This window comes from Onychomys torridus, chromosome 21 (genome assembly GCF_903995425.1).
Source record: "Onychomys torridus chromosome 21, mOncTor1.1, whole genome shotgun sequence".
Classification (NCBI taxonomy): Eukaryota; Metazoa; Chordata; class Mammalia; order Rodentia; family Cricetidae; genus Onychomys; species Onychomys torridus.
In genome coordinates this window covers 13,802,992-13,827,373 of record NC_050463.1, presented here as the reverse complement: position 1 = coordinate 13,827,373, position 24,382 = coordinate 13,802,992, and the positions used below count along the sequence as shown (strand labels likewise).

The 24,382-nt window shown below is 36.6% G+C and overlaps 1 protein-coding gene and 1 non-coding gene across 30 annotated transcripts in view; one reads left to right on the top strand and one right to left on the bottom strand.

Annotated features, from left to right (window-relative positions):
- The window catches only part of Nrxn1 (neurexin 1), a 1,060,385-nt gene that overhangs the window by 328,734 nt on the left and 707,269 nt on the right, over positions 1–24,382 (bottom strand). The gene's annotated exons all lie outside the window — the stretch shown is intronic.
- LOC118572066 lies at positions 4,913–5,019 on the top strand. The gene has a single exon (XR_004943442.1). It is a non-coding gene; the product is annotated as a U6 spliceosomal RNA (small nuclear RNA).

The window sequence follows — 24,382 nt, the reverse complement described above, 5'->3', positions numbered from 1 at the left end:
TATGTAAGCTTGCCCCTGATTGGACCAGATGGGAAACATGATGAATTATGGGTTTTGCTTTAGTAAGCTCCTGTAAAACTTAATTCAGGGCCATGTTCTGGGAACCCAAGAATGGCCCTGGCCAGAGCCTATTTGCCTGGCCAGTATTTAACTAATGCTTGCTTTAGATTTGACTTTAAACTGTGGTAATGTTCTTATTCTCTACCAGTGGGAATAATAGACCCAAGTGGGATCATATGCTTAATAAGTTTTATATCACACCCATCTTTTCCATTGAAAAGAGAAAGAACTCTCAAAAAGATGATGGGATCCATGGAGTCTTGGTGGCATTTTAACTTGTCAAGCTTTAATCATTGAAATCCTAGAAACCACCCTCATCCTGAAGGCCCTGAAAACAGAATGTAAACATTCCCCAATAGTAAGAGATGTGGCATATCCACTTCCTTAAGCCAATTGAGGCTCTGCGAATGAAATCACATTCACCACTTCTCAAAATGTGGAACGATTTTTCTCAGACTTTGCTTACCAAATTTATGCAATGAGGTAAGCCCCCAAGGTAAGCCCAAAGAAGGCCATTTTTCCAGCAGTTAAATTGAAAGGTTACAGATGAAATCTCCCCTCTGATTCCTTTGAAACCAGCAAGATTGCTTTCTAGCCAAAGGAACAGGAAGCCAGGACAGAATAAAGCACCAGCTCAAAACATGGGAAACATGCTGAAGTCCAGAAATCTCTCCAGACATAAGTTACATGACATAAAAATGCTGATGGAATAGTAAACCTCAGGTTATATCTAAGACGATTCACACATCAAATATGAAGGCAAACAAAAATCATACAGTAAATTGTTCCAGAAAAATTTCTTTAATTTTTGAAAAGATGTTTGCATTATAAATTATATAGAAGTACAAGATTCTGTTTTTTCTTTAATTGAACCCTGCACCTTTCTAAGTAGAGCCCTGTCTGTACTCTGAGTGCATTCAGACATTCTACTTGTTTTTGTTGGGAGTAGAAACCTGATTGCAACTGAACACAATTACAAAGCCATCATCCCACATGGAGCACCAAAGCTTGATCAGGGAAATGTGGATCTTGTCCTAATTCATCGCTCTGTGACTTTGCCAAAGTTGTTAAAACCCTCCAATAATCCTCATTTTTCATCTCCTGAAATACAGTTGTTGCTGTTCCAGGAAATCTCTCTGCTCATTTGCAACTCTATTCTCTGAGTTAAAATATCACTCCACTAAAACTGGCACTAAGCTTGAACTTGAGCCCAGAGTTACACTGAGCATGAAGTAGGGAGTTCTATTTACTCATGAGGCACTGGATCTGAGAACATGCTGTGACTGCTTTGGCTGGATGTATATTTCTTTCTTATTTGACTCTGTGTAAAAATAGTACAAAAACATTTCTATACTTTATGGTTCTGAAATGATGTGGTAGGAGTTGTTTGCATCTAATGCAGTAATTCTTTCTATACTTATAATGAACTAAGACATAAATACAGAGAAAATTATAATGTATTGGCTGAACATCAAAGCAGTTAATGCTGTTTAATTCCTGGAATCATATACGTTACATGGCTGCTTTAGCAACTCCACCCAAAATCAATACAATACCAAACTCACAGAAATGATACTTTAAAGTGAGACTCGGGTTCATTCAGACCTAGTCATGTAATTATGGAGGTCTTCCTAGTCTAAAATCTGTAATTACTGTAGTTATACTAAAAGAGGTTGGGTTAAATGTTATTAAGCAAAAACCACCCTGGCTGATTTGTTTTGTGAATACATGTTAAGATAATTCCTACTTAGAAGAACAGACTCATTCCAAGCTAGAATTATTTTGAACCTTGGTAGGTTCTATTGTTACAAATATGACTCAGATCCCGAAAAGGATTCATTACCCTATTCTAGCAGTCAAGTAAGTCACGAAAATAGGAGGAAAAGTCAAAGAAATAATATGTTCTGCAGATGTAACTGGAGGTATCATATTCTCTACTTTTCTAGATGAAAAAGCTTAGGTAACAATGTAGTATTCTAAAGCTTAGTAAATCTTATTTACAGATAAATAACCATGCACAGCTTTAACAAGGCCATAGCTATGTCTTTGTTAATGTTCCTGTGTTTGGGGTGCTGAACAAAACATTTCAACATTCTTATAAATATCCAGTTGAATCATCAATAGCACTTACTTCTCCATAACAGTTTATTTTGAATACCCATTGGACCATTCCAAAGTAAAGTAGAAAGCAATTCTTTTATAGGTTACACCATACACGTTAAGTGAATTTTATCATATTGCTTTTCCTTTTAAGCACTGATTGGGGTCTCGCCATCTTGGAAAGAATGTTTTTTGGTACAGAGAAAGCACACATACAGCAGATGCCCTGTCCAAGTTATACTTATCTCCTCAGTGATTTATTGATCAAGTCTAAGGCTTGACCATTTGTAGTTTCACACAACTGTCCCATAATCAAAAATGAAAAGTAATGCACTTAGTAGAAGATGATGCCACATTCACAATTAACAAATAAATACACTTAGGGCAGTCCACTATAATTCTACTCTTTGAGGAGCCCACATGAAAAAGAAGGCATTGCATGCTGGATATTACTAGGTTTTCAAATATGCTGACAATGTTGACCAGAATCATTAATGTGTCAAGCATAGCAGACTTAATTATAGTTTGTAACTAAATAATTACTTATTTCAGAAATTGTGAAAGATATAAAATATATAAAACAGCAACTATAGGCTGATAAGGAACTTTCAACTAATTTGATTTGAGAGTGAAAGCAAAGACATATAAAATGAGGAATAAAGAGAGGGATGAAAGCAGTAGTATTAGACTGAAGAATTGGAGCCTTCTAGTATAGTCGAATTTCTAAATGGTCTTATTAAATAAAAAAACATGGAGCCAAATATAAGGGTGAAAGCCTTAGAGAGATCAGGGAAATAGGGAAACCCACCAGCCAACCTCACCTCACCAACTCTGCAGCTTCCAAATGTGAGTTACTTCCTGTCTACCCACATCTATATGCCTTGCTGTTCTGCCATCTGATTTGCTCTCTCTGTCAGCTACATCACTTCCTCTTCCTACACAGCTCTGTCACTTTCTGTTTGTCTGTAGAAACCTCTAGACCTCCATGGTTAACTAGTGTTGGAATCAAGGCATGTGCCACCACACTTGGCTCTGTTTCCAGTGTGGCCTTGAACACAAAGAGATCCTTCCTGCTAAGTGATAGGATTATGGGCGTGTGCTACCATTGCCTGACTCCTCTGTTTACTTATAATGGCTGGCCTTTTTGCTCTGATCTCCAGGCAAACTTTATTTACTAAAGTACAAATAAAATATCACCACATTCTAGACTCCTCCAAGTTGTCTGAGCTGTAGCCTTCACACCCAATGCATTAATATCTGTTGTCTAATAGGAACTGGCTAATTCCCACTGTCAGCACAGTTTAGTATCACTCTATTGATTGGTGATTTGGCTGGGGATCCTATAGATTAGGTCTGGTCTAGAGGTTGCTCTTTGGTTTGGAGACCATTTAGCAAGTGGCATTATATGTAATTAATGGATTGTTATTGCTTTCATCTTTTGCAAGTTCAAGATCATAAGGGGTCTTAAGATTTAATGACCCCACTCTGTTGAATGAAAAGGTCAATTTGCAATATTTCTTCTAATGCATAGCTTGTGTGGAAAGTCGTCAGTGTCTGAAGTAGTGAACAACAGTGAGAACTGGGAGTCAGTCAGTTAAGAATATAATATAGGCTCTTAAATTAGTTTTACCATAAGATTAAGATTATATTATATTAAGATATATCCTGAAAGAGAGGAGATGAAAACACTTCTTGGCAATCATATGGACAAAACAAAGAAAATTAGCCACACTTGAAACTTGAATGCACACACACACACACACACACACACACACACACACACACACAGACAGAGAGAGAGAGAGAGAGAGAGAGAGAGAGAGAGAGAGAGAGAGATACAGAAGTTAACATTTTTGAACAGACATTAGGTCTCTACAGACGCTGTAACATTTCACATCCAAGAAAACTAGCCACTCCATCTTTCAAAAATTTTGAAAAGAAAAAGAATTTTCAAAACAAGACCCAAGAACAGATAAATTACCAAGCAATCATTTAAAAAGAAGATAAATTATAGGTGGGTGCATACAAGGAAGAAATACTAACTATTACCACCTACAAGAGTATGCAGCTAACAGCATACCAAAAAACTCCAGCAAAAATAGTTAATCAATTAATAAAATGTTAATGAGAAGAGAATTTGTATGTTCAAGTACACATACAAAAAATTCTGTGAGTATACAGTAAGGTGGAGAATAAACTTTACAGGCTAGTTATAATGCAGATTTTGTAACGGATTTTTAGCATGCTGTACGTAAGGCTGTGTGAACACTGGATTCATTTTTATAAACATTACCTTCTAGATTCTAGACTCCAGAGCTGCTGGCAGAACATGAGCGAAGCTTACAGGCCATTCTTATGTCTAGACTGTCCATTTCTTCTTTGGAACAGTACTACTACAAGAGCAGCTATTAATTCAATTGTTTCTGAAATTTAGTTCAGATGCTAGATATTCTCAGGAACCTTTTTTTAAATTAACAAAAATAAAATGAAAACAAAATATAATAATCATACTAAACAAAGTAATATCTATATTACAGATAAGATATATGCATAAGTGTTAGAGAAAACCAAATTTGTTTTTGTTTTGTTAATGTTGTAGAAAATCTTGAGAAGTCTTCTTTGCACACTAACTCGTCTCCTTCAAAACTTGCAATACTATTTTCCCCATATTTGATATGAATGGGTTTAATATAATCATCCAATAATATAGGAACTTCTCCACTCCTGTGGAATTTGCCCAGAAAAGGCCAAGGTACTTGCTTTGGCAGCACATATACTAAAATTGGAATGATACAGAGAAGATTAGCATGTCCCCTGCACAAGGATGACACACAAATTTGTGAAGCATTCCATACTTTTTGATTCCACATGAACTATGATAAAGCCATTAAGCTGATTAACACCACAAAAAAAGTTGGATTTGGACTACAAACTACTCAGGACAATTTTGAGATGGCTAGCTGAGATGATCCAGCCTGACAGACTACTTGAACAAGGACTTGAAGAAACAAGCCCTGCACTTTCTCATTATGTAGCAACTGGACAAATGATACAGGACTTGACAATTAACCCCCAAATAGAGTTTTTGTTTAAACAAGTAAAAGGAGACTATAGCTATGAGGTAGATCACTGAATCTACCCTGAGAAAAAAGATAAAGAAATAATAGGATAAATGGGTAGAGCATTAAATCTACACTAAAAAGAAAAGGGGAAAGATATAAAAATGACAAAATATAGATTATTGAAACTTTTATGAAAATAAAAAAGAGAGAATATGAATATGATAAGAAAAAAGATCAATTTTTGAATCTACTTTTAAAAAGGAACCACTTGTTTTAAATAGGATAAGTAATGAAAAATTTTTTGTCTGAGTTTATCAAATGTTACTGGACTGGACACTGATAATATATATATAATGGAATTTTTATCTGAATTTGTCAAATGTTAATGGACTAGACATTGTTAATGTAATTCTTGATGTATATATTGTATATATTTATTGGATAGTTTTTCTTGTATTAGTTATAACCTTAATTTTGGACAAAAAAAGGGGATATGTGGTGGTATTGTTTTCCCCAAAATATTGTGCACCCTAATAAATTTATCTGAGGTCAGAGAACAGACAGCCACTAGATACAGAGCCAAAAATGGTGGCTAGAAAATGGGTCAGAGCAAGCCATAGCAGAAGCTGGGTGGTGGTGGTGCATGCCTTTAATCCCAGCACTTGGGAGGCAGAGCTAGGCGGATCTCTGTGTGTTCAAGGACACAGCCAGCGTGGAGACACATGCCTTTAATCCCAGGGAGTGATGGCAGAAAGAGAAAGATATATAAGGAGTGAGGCATTTGGCTGGATTAGCATTCGGCTGGTTAAGCATTCAGGCTTTCGAGCAGTTCAGCTGAGAGCCATTGGGATGAGGACACAGAAGCATGTAGTAGTCTGAGGAAGTAAGACCAGCTGAGGAACTGGCGAGGTGGGGAGAAACTGTGGATTGTTCTGTCTCTCTGATCTTCCAGCATTCACCCCAATAACTGGCCTCAGGTTTGATTATATTAATAAGACTCTTTAAGATTCCTGCTACAATTCTAGATTTCTTTATATTGAAAATCATTTTGCTTTATAATGAAATGAATGGAGTAAGGAAAAGAAACAGTAGAAAGTAAAATGTTTTTGGATATGAACTGCAAAGCTTCAAAATAAGCCATTCCTTGCTAACACACATTCAGTCCAGAGACAAGAAGGAGCAATTTTTTCCTGTGTGAAGTTAAAACTCTCTTTCCACATGTTGTAAGAACAGCATTTTGAGATTCTAATCTAGGAGTTTACTAGAGAGTGGACTGACTCCACATGGTTGACCACTTCAGTCAAAGCCCCATTACAAAGGTCTATATAAGGTCTGTTGTATTAAACCATAAACTACTGGTTTCAAGACAGAATATTAAAGACTGGTTTTGATATAATTTATTAAAATTTGACCCAATGGCAATAATCAAAGAAGGAAAATGGGAATTAAAAATAGGATATAGCACTATTCTCCTGGTTCTGATTTACTTTATTTAAAAGACAGACCAATGCCTCTATTAAAATAGAAGCCAGAACAACACATTCTTACAGAAATCTGTATATAAACCTTACAATGTTGATGGAAGGTCCTAATAAAATGTGAAACAATCATTGGTTTCAAAATAGTTCTTTTTCCCCCATTATAAAAGCAGAGGTAAATATTGGATGCGGATCAGCTAAGGCTACCTCACTTTCACACACATGAAACATTTGACTCAGAGACCATGGAAACTAGCATCCATATTTAGAAATAATTCCTCTTGTTTAAAGGATGCCTATCCTTATGTTATCAAATGCAAAAGAGGGCAAGTTAAACTTCCAAAAACATTCAAGTAAACAGAAGTTTGGGTGTCAATTTTGAGCCCATTCTCATTTTTATAAGAACCACTCTAAAATGATACATTGGACCAGTGTAATAGGAAGAAGGTAGAAACACACCCTATGCTTAGCACCACACGAAGATAAAGGAGCCCAAACAAGTCAGGGCTCCAGACTGACATCACATACAATAGCAATACATTCTAGAAAAATCTACAAAGAACTCTGTGTAGGAGTGGTAGTTCAGGTAGGGTGGTGAGACAACAGGAACTAGGAAGTTAGGGTTACCTCTGCCTCCCCCCCTCTTTTTGTCTTTCCATGATATAGCTTTTCTTTACATATCCTTCCCTGGCATACATGAGCACACTGGGAACGTTGGTTTCTAGCTGACTGGCACTACAGGATACACCTGGCATGTAAGAAAGCACCATGGCGACTGACTACAATGCTCTATCTGCATCAAAATTACTTGGTTAAAGGAGTGCAGAAAACTAATTGCTCTTGCTCATTGTAGAAAAGCACAGGGACACTTGGCTTAATCTCTATGCAGACAGCAAAGCTATCTAGGGAATTAATTACTTGCTTTGTGCACACCTTATGATCATGTCTCCTAAAAGAACTCCCAGAGTAATGTTTGGTATAGGCTCACTGCTAGTGTGTTGTAGAGTCTCATGTGCTCTGTGGAACTGTCATAGAAAGAGAAGAAATAATCAGTTGTTTCTGTTTGACTAGAGGGGAAAAACTGAGTAGAGCAGATGGAAGAAGCAGTTTAAGCATAAAAACAAACAAATTTTGCCTTGGTCTCTGCCTTTGGCCAGTAGTGAATGACTTTCTCTTCTCTGATCCCACATTTCAAAATACATGGTGTTGTTATTTTCATTGGAAATAACATGGTAAATCACTGGGTAGGCACTTACAAAAGAAGCTGGAAAGACCAGGAGTATTCCAAGCTCCGTGTTTACGTCCCAAAGTTAGGAAGTAGCACTCACCATATTAACAGTGCAATGGACAGCTGACCCAGAGTTGAAAGTAAAATGCAATAAAATAGCAGAATTTTACCCCTTTTGGGAAGACAAAGATGCTTGTGATTTCAGGGCCTGCAAGATATTAGAGGAAATGCAAGAAAAGGCAATACGCTGGATATGTGAAAGCCAATTAAGGGCAGGGCAAATTAGGAGTAATTGTTATGTAAAGGGCCATTGAGTAGGTGAGAACAGAGGCTGACAATCCTGCTACCCAGAATTAGAGCCCTAGACCCTAATGGTGATGGGAGAAGATAAACTCCACAATGTTGTCCTCTGATCTACATATGTGCTCTGTGGTCCACGTACACACACACACACACACACACACACACACACACACACACACACACACACTACATAAATAAACAAATGGCATAAAACATAGGCTCAAAATTAATTAAAAAACACCACATTTAAATGACAGAAATCCAGATGTAGAAGGGATAGATGCTGTCAGGACTGAGCTAGCCTTTAAAAGTTGAGTTGGTTTAGAATCAAAGCCAAGAGGACCATTATGACTGAAAATTGCATGGATTTATCATTTTGGAAGCATCTATCTCTGGTTCTGAAGGATACAAATACAACCTTCCTTATTCTTATGGTCCTGAGGTGTAGCACTCCACCTACAAGCTATCTAAAGAACATTTGCTGAACTGATTAGTCAGTGGGACGGCTTGTCCTTCCCTACCCTCCTAACTCCATCTTTAAGAGAACACTATACGAAACAGCTAGGGAGTTCAGGGTATAGCCTATGGCTGTGGAGTGTAATTGAGTTCACAGATTGAGAGTCAACCCCTTCACTTAAGGTTCATTAGACTGGGTTCCCAGGATCCCAAGGGGTGATTCCTTCCTACTCCAAATCCCCGTGGCATGCAGCACCCAGACAATGTCTGTGGTGCAATTGCAGCATTCAAATGAAATGCTGTCTCTCAGTTTCATGTCATCCAATTGGTCTGTGTTATCTTTGCCTCACCTGCCAGCTAAGTTCCAGAGTTCCTTGAACCTAAGGACTACACCTAAGAGATTCTTTATCCAGGCACCATGGTTTCTGGAAGAGTCTTAACAGCATTACTTAACACTGCATCAAGTCTGCTCTTCTCTCCAAGTTGCCAGTGTTGCTGTACATCTGTATCCAGAAAATTGTTTCCAAAGGATACACCACAAGAGGTGAGTAATCCCAAGCAGGCTGTTTAGAGCCATGCCTTTTCCCAATTTTACACATGGTGAAAAAGACACCATTGATTTAAGATCACAAGCAACACTGCACAAAAAGGAAAGGAACCAATGTCTGTTGTGAGTTTTGCACACTATAGGCAATTTTATTTCAATGAATGAAGAGATGCCAGTTATGGTCCTGTGGCCTCCCAGCACTCCAGCTGAGAAAACATTGCCTGCTGCTGGCTGGTAGCCTGCCAGAACCAATACAGGTGTGGAACATTCCAAATTCCTTTATTGTCTTTTTGCAGTATTATTTCTGCCTGCTATCAAGCAAAATATTTGTATATTTCTGTACAAATGAAAACCATGTGTTCAGTGGCATGGCTGGCTTTCTCTAAATAACTTAATAACGAGGTGTTTGTGGCTGCTGTTTATCATGAATACCCCAAATCAACCTTTTGTTGGTGTAATTAATTCCAAAGTGCAGGAAAGAATGAACATTCTATTTCACCCTTTCCTGTGGTTCCTGCTGGGGTATTTTGAAATGTCCCTGTTAACAGAAGAAGTCCATTCATGCTTGCCCAGTTCCCTGCTGCTTCTCCTCTTGCCTCAGTCTGCTTCCATCATGGATTCACACTTCCACCTCAGCTGCTATCCCTCACTGGAGTCCCTGGACCTCACACTTTCTCACTTCCCATTTTCATCTTCTCTTGTACTCCCTAATGAAGGGTCACTCCATTCTCCTGGAGACAACATCTAAAGAATGCAGCATGTGACCAAGGAGGAAAGGGCATGCACTAGGGCTCCAGGCATCTAGCAGGACAAGTGTTCAGGTCAGATTTTTCTTTCTTCTCTCTGAGAAGTGACACACTAATACTTACTTTTTAGGAACAACATAAACCATTGTTTTGAAAAAAAAAATGGAATCTGCTAATTATCACTAGCTTTCATGAAAGAAGGACCACAAAATTAAAATGATGGTGGAGTCCTACATATATACTTTTTTTCCTTAAAATTAATTCTATTTTATTGGCAACAAAGTCAAAAGACCATACTTAGTGACTCTCTCTGGAAGGAAGAGAATACAGTTGAGTTCTTAGCCTTAAATAATTAGAGACGTTTGAATTTAAGACAATAATTTTATTTGTTAATTAATAGTTAATAAATCAATACATTAAATTTACAAATTATAAATGTTTTAAAGTTATGGCCTAAATACCACTTTCAACTCACTATTCTTCTAATTAAGTTGCTACTTTCAGCACGCTTGAGCATTGCAGTGTAGTGTGGGTTAGTAAATGAAGGCGATCTTAGCAGGCAGGAGGGTGGCTCTGCACTGGACTGCCATGCTTCTTTCTGAAGTCAGTGGTCTTCATGCCAACATGGCAGGAGTGCTGCATATGTCTACCTCTCCTCATTTGAGATTTATTTTCATATTGAAATTTTATCAATAGTAGCAATTGATTTAAAAAGAAATTTCTATTCACATTAAATGAAATATAGTATATATTCAAACTCCTGACTTTGTATTTAAGAACATGATTATGTCTGTGCATTAAAAAACAAAAAACTAAAAAGGCCTACATTTAAACAATAAAAATATTAAATTTAGGTAATGGGATGATACATAATTTTAAGTGTCAGTGCATTTTTTAGAACTTCACCATACTTCTTATATTGCCATTAGTACATAAGCATATATTAATTTTATAATCAGGAAAAATATGTTTTTTTTAAAAAACAAGACAGTGCATACTTGCCAAATATCTGCTGTTTTGTTAACCAGATACGTTTTCTAATGATACACAAATTAGTAAATCCATTTCTAAACTGTGCTACTTTTAAAAACACACTAATGAATGTAAAAGGTAGCTATTTACTAATAAATAGGAACATATTTCTGTCATAATTTAACTCCAAGCCATGAGAAATAAGAAAGATGAAATTTGGGGAAATACTTTCTTCCTAAAATTTTATTCATCTTTTGTTCACACACTAGATACAGGCAGGCTTCAAGTTCCATGGTTGGGATATAGAAGTAGTAAGTAGTAGAAAAAAAAATGAGTGTGATGACAAGAATCCCTTCCATTCTCACTGAACCCTCAAGGAACCGCTCTATCTCTCTCTTCATGACTTGAGAGTCATATTGTAGAATCCTAGACATCATAAGATACTTAGGGACTGATGAAGCTTCCAGAACTAATTGAGGTATATGAGAGTCATCATGATGCATTAATTTATACAACTCAAATTTTCCCTACCAATAATTGAAGCTTCAGTATAAAGAGAAGCATAGACACTGTGGATTTCTTTCAAAACATGTGGGAAATTGATTCACGCTGGCAATCCCCCCAAAAACATTAGAAAATTACATAATTCATACCAAGTAAAAGGAAGAAATAGCTATCCTATGATATATGGTGCTTCAAGTTGCACTGAAAATCAGATTCTGGTAAAGAATAAAGATACTTGGCTGGAGGAAGCTCCAGAGGCAGAACACAGTGCTGTGGGATGTCTTTCTGTATATTGTGAATATGTATTGCTCTCATTGGCTATAAATAAAGCTGTTTTGGCCTATGGCAAGGCAGCTTAGAGGCAGGCAGGAAATCTAAGCAGAGAGACAGGAAAAAGAAAGGAGAGACAGGCCACCAGGAGACACAAGATGTGAAAATACTGGTAAGCCATAGCCAAGTGGTGACTTATAGATTAATAGAAAAGGGTTAATTTAAGATATAAGAACTAGCTAGCAAGAAGCTTAAGCCATAGGCCATCCAGTTCATAATTGACACAAGCTTCTGTGTGTTTACTTGGGTCTGAGTGGCTACAGGACCAGGTGGGACACAGGAAAACTCCATCTACACCACAGCTCAGACTTAGTCCTTCCAAGGCAGGCCATACAACCCAAACACTCATGGGATGGGATTGGAGTTAGAGAACTGGAAGTCTAGACATAATGTAAGAGAATAATTGGCTTGGGAGTTGGGTCTGCATTAGCCATTAATTGGTTGTTTCTCATGAAATACTGCAAAGATTTAGCAACATGGTGAGAAAGAAAAAAACAAAAATCCTTTGTAACTGTTCAATTTGGTCACCTACAGAGAAATAAGTAGAAACATGGCAGCTAAATGGTGGTCAGATCAGATCTCCAATGTCCTGTTTAATGCTGACCATGGAGGATGAACACTTGGTAACAGGGGAAGATGGGCTGGTAAAGATAGAGAACATTTTCAGGTGAAATTGTAACTGAGTTTATTTTGTTTATTATCTCCACGTGGGAAAAAAGAGAAGTCAGTCAGTATGATCAAAGAGTGGCAAATGAAGATAAATCAGAAAACTTCTTCCATAATTTTGTTAAGAACTCTGGATATTTTTTCTCCATTAAATCACATAAAACTTGGATTTACTACAACAGGAGTGTGAAGAGGGTATAATGGAAATAAAAACAAAATAGGCAGAAGAGAAGTGGGATTGACGGTGAAAGTCTAACAAACTTAAGATCAACTTGAAAGTCAATGTTTCCTCTTTCAAAATGGTGAATAATGATAGCCTAAGGTCATCTCCAAAACTAAGGATTAAAATTTAAAAAGATGAACTGATGACATGTATTCCATCCTAAGGTTATACTCTTCCCCAAAATGGAATTGAGATATGCAAATAAGGAATTAAAAAATCATACATTTTCCAGAATCAAATAGTGAAAACATATTTCCATATATATGTAAAGAAATTACAAATAGCATAGTATAATGCAACAGGAAAAGACAGTGCAGAAGTTCTTCCATCATGGATTGCTGCTGAGGCCATTTCAGATCTAACTAGAATTTGATCTTCTTGATGGAGAATCACATGGAAAATTACCCATCTCTAGTCTAGGAACCTCAAGATGGGTCAAGATGCTCCAGCCAACTTGCGTCAGCTTCTGTTAAACTGCTTGCTTGTGCAAACACCACCACCCCCCCATCAGCTGCAGAGACAGCAGAAAGTGGTTTATATTTATTTCTTTTTTGTTTTTATTGTTGTTGTTCTGTTTTTGCCTTAAGATTCTTGCTCTAGATGCTTGGGGATACACTTGAGTCCCCAAAAACCTGAGTATAGTCCCAAATGTCTGGAATAAAAACTTTCAATTGGCTGTAAACTGTGTCTGGATGGTCATCTCTGGTGGGTTCTACTTTGTATATACAGAGGAACCCTAAAATAACCCCAGTGATTAGAATAAACACAACTATAATATATGTAACCATTAAATGCTTTTGCAATCATTTAAAAATTTTACTATCCAGTTGTAAACTGGACAAAATATTTACAAAGGTATTTTATTAGCAATGAAAAATTGAGAAGAGATCTCCATAGACCTAGAAAGGTCTAAACAGGAAATATCTTCAAATACAAAAGCATGTTGAAACTTACTATCCCACAGAAAGAACAAGGAAAATAATATTGTTGTACAGTTGGCAAATGTCAAACACTTAACAGGGAAACACTGGTTTCATCTTTTCAAAGGAAAGAAAACTTGTATACAAATACACTGAAGGAGAACTTTGGCATTATGTCAAAATGGAAACTCCAGTGTGCTTTCCTGCAGTAATTACATTTCTAGGACTTTGTCAAACAAATAAACTTAAACATATTTACATAACAAGCCAGTTTAATTAGGTCAGTCCTGCCTTAGAATAACTCCCAAGTGAGTTCCTCTAACCAGCTGTCCTTTGCCTTCATTTCTCATCCTCTCTCCTATCCCAAATATCATATAAAGTATCCTACACAAACATTTACCCCAAACATGGGTAGCTGAAAAACCCTGCATATCTCTGTGGAGACAGTGCTGCAGAAAAATTAGGTATTTTTTTTAATTATAAATTTCATTCTAAAAATCGTGTATAAATTGAGTTTGAGATAGGGTTTCACTTGGTAGACCAGCTCAGCCTGAAAATGTACTATGTAGCTCAGGCTGGCTTGGAGCTCATAGAAACAATGCCTTGGACTTCTCAGTGTGGGAATGCAGCAACTGAGAAAACATACCCAGCCCAACCCTTCATTAAATTTAAATTTACTACAAATTGGATTTTTATAAGCTCATCTTATTTACTATAATTAGGCAAAAAAATAATCTGAGCTAGGAAGTACTTGAGAAGTTGGAAGAACATATTCACAAGATGGTATCTTTAGTATCTATATGTAGAACTCAACCTCTTCATTAATAGCACTTGATGTTAATGTTTAAAAGAGATTGTGGAGACACATGAAAAGGAACAGGAAATAAAAAAAGAGGGCAGCATATTCAAATTAAACACAACTTGACATCAAATTTATCTCAGATTTTCTGCTCCTATTTATTTAATAAGCATGAGGTGTTATATTATTACTCTGCAGATTAACAAATAATAATAATTATCTACATGTTGGAATTCTTTACAAAAATATAGTTTGCAGTACATGTTTCCTTAACACGGCATCTAGTCCTACACTAACTCTGCAGAAATAAAGCATGTCAAAGTTCAAAGTTAGATTGTTCTCTTTGTATGCTTTATTCAAGGTAGAAGTGTGGCATACATTATACAATTGATGCCAAATTGCTCAGAAGACTTCATATGTTCTGAATGACAGGGTATTGACCATGGCTTCTGCAAAAGAGGCTAAGCAGCATGAAAACCAATTCTTTAAACACTAAGAATATCATCACTCCATTTGTTCAGATGCTTTACTGATCCTAAATAATTGGAAATGAAGCTACTGGACAGCATTGTTATCTTTTACAGCAAACTACCATATTTAGATGTCAGTGTGATAGTTGAAGAAAATTGCTTGAATGGAAACTAAAGGAGCAGCCACAGAGTAAACCGATTCTAGTTGCCTAATCCTGGTGTTATTAGCTGGAGGCAAGATTATTATAGCAAGAAGCTATAGCTTATAAAAGTTCTGTGAAAATCAATGAAGATTTGCAAACTATAACTTCAGCAAAGATTCGATTTGCCAAACATTAGTCTTATTTGCTTTATTCTCTCTAAAATATGAAAGAACTATTTACATTGCAAACCAAAGGGAGTAGCTTTTTAGAACTCTTCGTTTTTAATATATGGAGTTTTAGACAAATAAAACCAAAACAACAATAACAACAACAAAACTTGTGCATAGCTAATGATTTTTACTCACAGTAGCAATAGAGACATGGCTTGCCATTCCCTAACAAACATTTTATGATGCTTATTAGTTATTGAGCCATTGAACTCCTTCTTTTATTTTTGTTTTATTTTGTTGTTTTTTTCAATACAGGTTTCTCTGTATAGCCCTAGCTGTCTTGGAACTCACTCTATAGACCAGGCTTGAATTCACAGAGATCTGCCTGCTTCTGCCTCATGAGTGCTGGGATTAAAGGCGTGGGCCACCACCAGAAACACTGAATTCCTTCTAATTCGTTTACATTACTAGACACGATTTCATCAAGGTAAAACGCTTTGCTTAAGACTACATAAACATGGAACCCTTGTTTGTTCCAAATGCAGTCCTTGAAAAGAGAAGAAAACCACCTTATCCTAGCCTCTGGGATATTTGGCAACCAATCAACGAGTGTGTTAAATGTTACAAAAGAAAAGACTGTTGTCTAGCGGTCATGTCAAAAGCCATGTTTATATCACTCAGTCCTGGTTTTCCAGGAGAGTAGTACCTATCATATTAGTGTTCATTGCACATTTTGCAATTTTGTTGGCCAATTTCAGTAGAATACTAAACTAAAAACTAGAAATATTTAAAGAAGAATGACCTACATCATTTTCTGTATACTAGAAAGGAGAGAGAGTCAAAGGAACAGAAAGAAAAGAGACTCCTTGGTGACTGTTTGGATTCTAGGGGATGGGATGTGATTATAGCTTCCTTTTTTATATGTCTTTACATGCAATTCTATACTGTGTCAAAAACACATAGCTGTTTTTTAAAAGTAATAAAAATAAAAATAAAAAGTCTGACACTTATATTCAGAAATATACAGCTGAGGTGCTGCTACTTGAGGGGCTAAAAACCCTGTGCCTAAGGACTCTTGACATTTTCTCTGTTAAAAGAAAAATGGCTTACCCTGCTCTGTTGCATGCTGGCTTCTGAGAAATGTGGTCAGCCATATTGCTTGCAACAGTGGAACTCCAAAATGTTTAATCCTGTGTGTGTGTGTGTGTGTGTGTGTATTAGGAGGTTATAAAGAAGCAGTGTGAAGACAGTCTTTGTTTTTAATATCACTGCTCAAAAGAGATGTTAACAACTATAATTTAACTACATTAAAGGATATTCTCCTTCGAGTTTAGAACTGGCCTGGCATAGCACATGTCAAATGACATTGGCTTCTTTTTTCTTTCTTTCTCTTTTTCTCTCTTTCTTTTTCTTTCTTTCTTTCTTTCTTTCTTCCTTCCTTCCTTCCTTCCTTTCTTTTTCTTTTTCTTTTTTTTTTTCTTCCCTTACAGGGTTTCTCTGTGTAGTTTCCATGCCTGTCCTGGATCTCACTCTGTAGACCAGGCTGGCCTCAAACTCACAGAGATCTGCCTGTTTCTGCCTCCTGAGTGCTGGGATTGAAGGTGTGTGCCACTGCCACCTGGCTGACATTGGCTTATTAATAGCTGTCTGCAGAAACAAATCCCAAAGGCACAGGGATGACAGTTGCGGGTCTGGGGTGGTATCTTTACTTTTCTGTTTTCATGTACTTGTTAACATGTTTCACATTATTTAATAACATCTACCTTGATCAGAAATATATTCAACACCCTGTTTGGGGCAAAAAGAAATATGATTTTCTGGACAGCAAATAAATACCTAGCACTATTATAACATACATTTTCTCTGGAATCTTTTATATGCCCCAGGGTGTGGGTCAGACATATTGGCCATGGATCATGTGTCTTATAAGATTAACTCATCCTAAGCCTTCTGGAAAAAATACCTTAAACTGGGCGCAAAGCCTCACCAAGGAAGGACACACCCACACCCACACATACACACATTTGCATGGATACTCTCTATAGGACTTCATATTTATTTGATGTGAAGCAGCCTATTGGAACATGGTGGCAGTATTCTTCCTCAGCAGAAAAAAAAAAGTTGCGGAAGCATCAGAACCCAAAACTAAAAATGACACCTCCCAGTGGGAATATGGCTCTTATCATAATGGGAAGAGTAGGGTGACATTCACCAAGAACAGGTTTGAGACAAGCAGGCTCTTTTGGCCTTCTCAGGAGAACTGTGGTGAAAATAAGTTTTAAAAAATTATTAATGGATCACTGGCCTGCAGAAACACTAAAGGAGTTTAGAAGTAGTTTTAATTACCAACAATATGCTCTCTTGAAATAATAATCCCTACAATTAAATTCAACATGCTTATGCAATTATTGCTGCAAACATTCAACTTTCCTACCAACTAGAGTTTCCATTTTCTGATTTTCCATCTCAAAATAGTAGGTGCTGAAGGGAATAGTCTTCCATCTGCAGCATCATTTGTTGCAGGCTGTTTGTCAGCTACCATGTTCCTGTTCTCTAGGAACCACTTTTTAAATCACTGGCCTGCTTAAAATGCCAACAACGGTTTATACCTTGTGTCCCAAATGTCCCATCAGTCACTTGTAAAATGATATAATCATCCACAAAATTACACTAAGATACTGAACAAACACTGTGGTGGTTGCAAATAAACTGGCCTCCAAAGGGAGTGGTGCTATTAGGAGGTGTGGCCTTGTTGGAGTAGGTGTGGTCTTGCTGGAGGAAGTGTGTCACTGTGGAGGCGGGCTTTGAGGTCTCATATATGTTCAAGCCATGCCCAGTGAGACAGACCACTTCCTGCTGCCTGTGAGTCAAGACGTAAGGACTCTCAGCTTCTTTTTCAGCACCATGTCTGCCTCCATGCTGCCTTGCTTCTTCACCATGATGATCATGGACTAAACCACTGAACTGTAAGCCAGTTCCAATTAAGTGTTTTCCTTTATAAGAGTTCCTGTGGTCAAGGTGTCTCTTCATAGCAATAGAAACCCTAAGGCAAACACACTCAATTTAAATAGCAAAAAGTTTCAAAATATACCACTACAATGTATATCTTGATAATGATTAGCATACATTGCAAAGTACTTAGATTAATTAATTGGACATAAAAATATTTTAAAATGGAGTATTAATTTCTCACATATTCTTGGTCTCCTTCAATAAAAGTTATTTTTTTTGTTGTTGTTGTTGATGTTATTTGCCTCAGGATCACAATGACCATGAAGATCACTCTTGGTTTGGAAAATTATTAATAGGATACTGACTCATTAGTCAAAAAATTATTTCCATGAATAATACATGAAATATTGCTGATAAAGCTTTATAAGTAAATCAAACTGAAATTGTGTTATGCTGTTTTATTAAAGACAGCCCTAAAGCTTTAAACAGTGCTTATTTATAAACTACACTGAGAGATAAAATATTTGCTTTGCAGCTCTTATTGCTGACAAAGTGCCAAAAACTCATTTTCAAATTAGTAGAGATAATAAAATATTAAGTGATCCATCACAGAAAACAGAAAAGTTGAAGTGAACATGTGCCTGAAAACATTATTTCAGAAATGTAAAGTAACTTAACATGGCAAGAATACTAAGCCACTTATTTTAATTTTAAATATGAACTTATGCTGGACTTTTCAATTCAGGTTTCTCTTTCTTTATGAAAAATCTAAGCTTAAAAAGCATATATGAAAAGTCAACTATTCATTTTACAAAATGCATTATTATACTACAAAATTATTTTTAAAGTTGGCTTTAACCAAGTAAAATCCTGCCTAAATCTGAACTGATTTTTCCAAGGCTACAATTTATCAGAAAGAAACAGACCACCCATAGAGTCATGGGCTGTTAGACCTGCTACCTTGATCTTTGGAATCCACTAGGCTGGAGTTAAAATGCCTTGAATAGAACTGTCCTTCAGGGAAGAGTATGATTTGGTATGAAAGGTTTACGTGCTTCTGACATGAACTTTATTTTTGTTGCTATTGTTCAATACTGAAGATTTGCAATCCATTTTAAGCAAATATAACTAGCAGATTTATGACGGGGATATGGAGGCCATGTCAAATGGGGGCCAAGGGAAACTGCATCTTCAGTGTTTTGTATGAAATGTCCCTAAAAGTAACAGCAGTATGTCAAGATCTTGTTTGAGCCCTAGTGTTTGGAACATGAGTGCAGCAGAGAGCTCTGGTGAGTGGAAACCATGATCTTTTGACTGGAATCCCCCGTAGCTTTTCCACCTGATATTAAAGATGAAGTGATTTGAGGATTCAGGAAGAAAGTACACAGGGAATTATACAGCAACTTGCTAAATCACATATAAATACTAATAAGTATTGCTATTATTAATAACAATGTGTTCCTGGTACTTTTCAAAAGCCCAGAATTCAAAGACAATAATATAGTTCTAATTAGCCCAGGAGTTCTGATAAGTTAGAATCAGAATAAAACATTGTAATTATTTTTAATTTATTAGTTTCTGTGCACTATTTTAGAACCCCATTTTGCACTGTAGTCTACAAGAGCTGTGTGTTCAAGCCATAAAGAAAAGCAATTTCTGTTAGCAGAAAAAAAATTACCCAAATTTTTAAAACTTCATCAGCCTGAGAATAAAAACATTAATACCTCAGAGTCTTAAACTCTGTTCACCTGAAGGAAGGGATTATTTCCTTTATGAAATTAATAGAAATTAACTGCATACTAAAAACAAGGATCTACTTGTTACCTACGACAGGAGGCATTGATATATTTAATCAAAACATTTCAGAGTTATTACTTTTAATTTAATAACCTTCTTGTCTATGGTATAGACTCACATTTTTGAAGCTGAAAATGTGGCTAGAAAAATAGTGGGCATGTTGTTATTTAAAGCTTGGTATGCCTTGCTAATGACTTCAGAATTTACAGTGTAGATGATAGGGATGCACCAAACAATTTTAACTCAAGGAGTGGAATGGTTAATACTTAATTTTAGGCATCAAGGTGCAAATGTGGAGGTCAACTTGCAGGAGTTGTCTTCCCCTCTACCATGTGGATATCAAAAACTGAACTCAGGGGCTCAGGTTTGGAGGCAAGCATCTTCTACCGCTGAGTTTACATTTTCTTATAATTATTATTTTGCATTTATTTTTTGGTTGCTTTTTTTGTATTTTTTCCTTTCATAATGTGACCACAGGAAAAATTCATGATATGAATTGACTACAAATAAAACTCATCTTTTAATTTTTAAAAATAATTTAAAAGTTATATGTAGGTGTGTGTGTGTGTGTGTGTGTGTGTGTGTGTGCGCGTGTGCTTGTATGTGGGTATCTGCACATGCATGTAGGTGCCTAGGAAGACAGATGTGACAGAATATATATTCCCTGGGGCAGGACTTACAGATGGCTGTGAGCTACCTGTCTTGGAAACTGGGACCAAAATCAGGTCCTCTGGATGAGCAGCAAGTGTTCTTAACCTGTCTCTTCAAGCTCAAAGTAATCTGTGGCTTGATGACTAACTAGAACAACAAAATAATTGTGAGGCTGTGAGGCAGAGATATTTGGGCAAGGGAATTTACCAATTGACACTGGCAAACTTTTCTCTCGGAAACCAAAGACTGATCAAATCAACCTGGCATATATTACTCAGAGAAAGAGAATCTTTCTTCATGATTGCATGTTCAAACTTCTTGCAGTGTGGGTAGGTTGGTTTGCACAATCAGAGTAATAGAACAACCATGAACCTACCTCCCATTTCTCAGATCTGTAAGCTCTGTGAAAGAAGAGATAGGCAACACATTGCTTCTTCACCATTTCCCTGGTAACCTTCCAGGCTACTTGCTCTGTGGTAGGAGGGAGATGAGTGAAGAAGAGAAAGAGTTCTAAAATGAGGCGATGGATGTGAGACTTTTAGACAGAATGCAACTATTAGTTACTGCTGCTGCCTTTGTCTCACTTACTCTCCAGTCTCCAGCTTCTCTTCAGTAGCCGGTTATTAGGACTGACTAAAAATAAGATAGTCTTTCTTTAACAAAATAGAGACCCTTCTGATACGTTCAAGTATTTTTATGTAGACATTTGAGGAGTAAAACTTGGTTTTCATAAAATCTTATATATGTTTTTGGTTTAAAACACAAAACACACAGGGCAAAATTGAATTAATAATTTCCTTTTCTGGACTGCAAAATTTCAAGATTTCATATTTGTACACTGGACATATACTATAAAGGACCAGAATTTATGGATGCCATCTATAATTAGTATCCATTAGAGCCAATCAAAATGACATTACATATTCTATGTATTTATGTTTTTTTTTTTTTTTAACTCATCAAGGCTTTTTCCTTTATCCTGCATATAGTCCTTTGTATTGGAATTTGGAACCCAAGTTAATGATTTTATATACGTCCTGGTTGTGATATGAACATTTTTTCCTGCGTAAATGTATTTTGTATCTAAGCGATAGTCCAGTGGTCCCTATAATATTATCCTTTCTCATCAGAAACTCCAGACTTTGTTCATGTCTGGATTTGGTGCACTTCAGACAAATGTTTCAATATCTGCATTCCCTATACCTGTTTCCTGCTTCTTTTCCTTCTCTCCCTCCTCCTCTCTCCATGTTCTTCTCCTAACCAGAATAAATCTCCTTTAGAGAAGTATTTACTTCCTTCATTCCTCACCATTTCAGCAAAAGCATCAGAAATAACCCAACAGATGGTATGAATCCAAGGGATGCTGAGTTTTCGCTGCACTTTAGGACAGAGCTTTCTCTTGGAAACCATGGTGACTCATGCAGTTGTGGTCTAATGAACTCAGGATTCCCAGTCAATGACAACGAAAGATCCCACTACCTTTCAGGTTCTTAGAAGTGTTATTTCTCCCAGTGCCTCATGACCTGTATAGCTGTGGACCATCAGCTTGAAATGTTGGACACAGATCTCTCTTTGTCTAGTGATTTCCCTCCAAGCCAGTAGGTCACAGTCACAGCAATATCTTCTGGTGGAGCCCGTTGATAGCCTCCACACCTGGTCCCATGTGTGAGTTTATGGTATCTGAATTGTTCCTTGATATGTGAACTTTTGGAAACTATGTTTGTTTTGGCAATTGTCCGATACTTACTGCTTCTCAAAACTACCTATGAATTTCATATGAAACAAAACTATTTTGTTCTGCATTATCTCCAGCACCTAGGGAAATGTGTAACCCAGAATACATTGAAGTTAGTAACACATTCTTGTTTTCTATCCTTATTTATCAACCAATTCTACCCTCCTATTCACTTAATGTAAGAAACTCTGGCACAGGAAAGCAAGAAGTTTATTTCTAAGACTTTCAAACCAAGATATAAATACTTTTTACATTTTTACTTTAAAACAGGAAACACATAGTAGTATAAGCACCCCAGGATATAAAATATCTTTCAGAAACAATTTTATGAAATTCCAATATGTGAAATAATTCTATAAATTTGGAGTAATTTTTCTTGCATACTGTCTGCCTGGAAAATTATTCAATGCATCAAAATATATACATTTACATCCTTCACTGACAGTAAGATTTACAAAGAAAAAAGCCCAAAACAAAATAAAAACCCTCTCAAACTACCAATGCAGCTCACCCCTCAGCAACTGGAGTTCCATTAGCCATTCTCTACCACAGCTTATTTGAAGGGACAAAGAAAGCTGGAAAAATAGCAGAGAATCGTAGAATGAAATACTCTTAAATTGGGACTATTACAGAGAATAACAGAAAAGGATAAAGAAAGGAAATATAATTCAGAAAAGTACAAAGCATGGATATGCCACAAATATCATTAAACGGAGTCTAAACAAACAGAAGCAGAAAAATCTCTGACATCCTGTCATTGTCACCCGAAAACTGTGAAGAAAAGTGATGGCTGTGTAATTGGAAAATATGTAAAAGAGTTCCTATTATCCACACACATGCACTCACAGTACTTTAGAAATACTAAGATAAAATTAGAGTTTATAATTCAGTGTTCACTTGATAACGGAGAAATTATTTTTAGTCTTAAAGAAATAGTGTGACCTTCTCCTTTCCTTTAAATACAGGCAGATGTTCATTCCTGTGTCTGTTTCAGTGCTAATGGTTGGTGGGAAAAACATATGCTTCCCTTAAGGATTTCAAATTAGTAATATTCTAAACATCAAGTACATTTCTTCATTACATCATCTCAATGATCTCAGGCCCAAGAGTTCTTCAACAAGTATATAAAAATAAGTAAAAATGAAACAAGAAACAGCACTAATTCAAACGCAGTCATCCCTGGGCACCCATTGTGTGCTCTGCTAATATTTAATAGCATCCTATAATTTTATAAATTGGAAATTAATCACACAGTGCCTTTTTGTTCTATACTTTTCTTCTCCAAATTATACAGTAAGTATACATAGGCCTCTGTGAATTTTAGTATGCTATTAGCATTGGAAAGTCTGGAAAACAGCATGGGGAAAAGGACTGGGTTCTTTTGTTTTGTTTTGTCTTTCAAGACAGAGTTCCTCTGTGTAGCTTTGGTGCCTGTCCTGGATCTCACTCTGTATCTCAGGCTGGTCTCGAACTCACAGACATCTGCCTGCCTCTGCCTCCCCAGTACTGGGATTAAAGACATGCACCACCACCGCCTGGCAATATTGGGTTCTTTTTTATCATAGTATTCCAAAATGGCATTCATGTTACTTCACTGTAGATATGAAACAGTATTTGAAGGAATTCTCTTTACTTGACACCACCCAGTGCTCACATTGTCTAGATATTAGCAAATCTTATCTCCCTAAGATGGAAACTATAATGTAAGGGAGCTCACTAAAAATATTCTGTCTCTCAAGTTTGCGTCCCACCATCTGATTCTAGGATGCAGTCTTCATCAGAGCAGAAATGAATTATAATGAGATGCTCTGGTCTCTGTTTCTATATTTTATCATTTTCATAGTCTGCCACATGTTAGATAAAAGTACATCTTAAACAAATGAAAAGTGCTAGATGCTGATAAGAAGATTCCATTTCAAATATGTCAGGGCTTGCTTCATCCATTGAAGAAGTAGTGTTAAAAAAATTATTTACTTTGTATTACATTCTTCATTTGATGTCTTAGGAAGACTTCTGGGTGGTCATTTCCCAATGCATTAATTTTTACAGGCTATTTAGGGGCTGGACCCC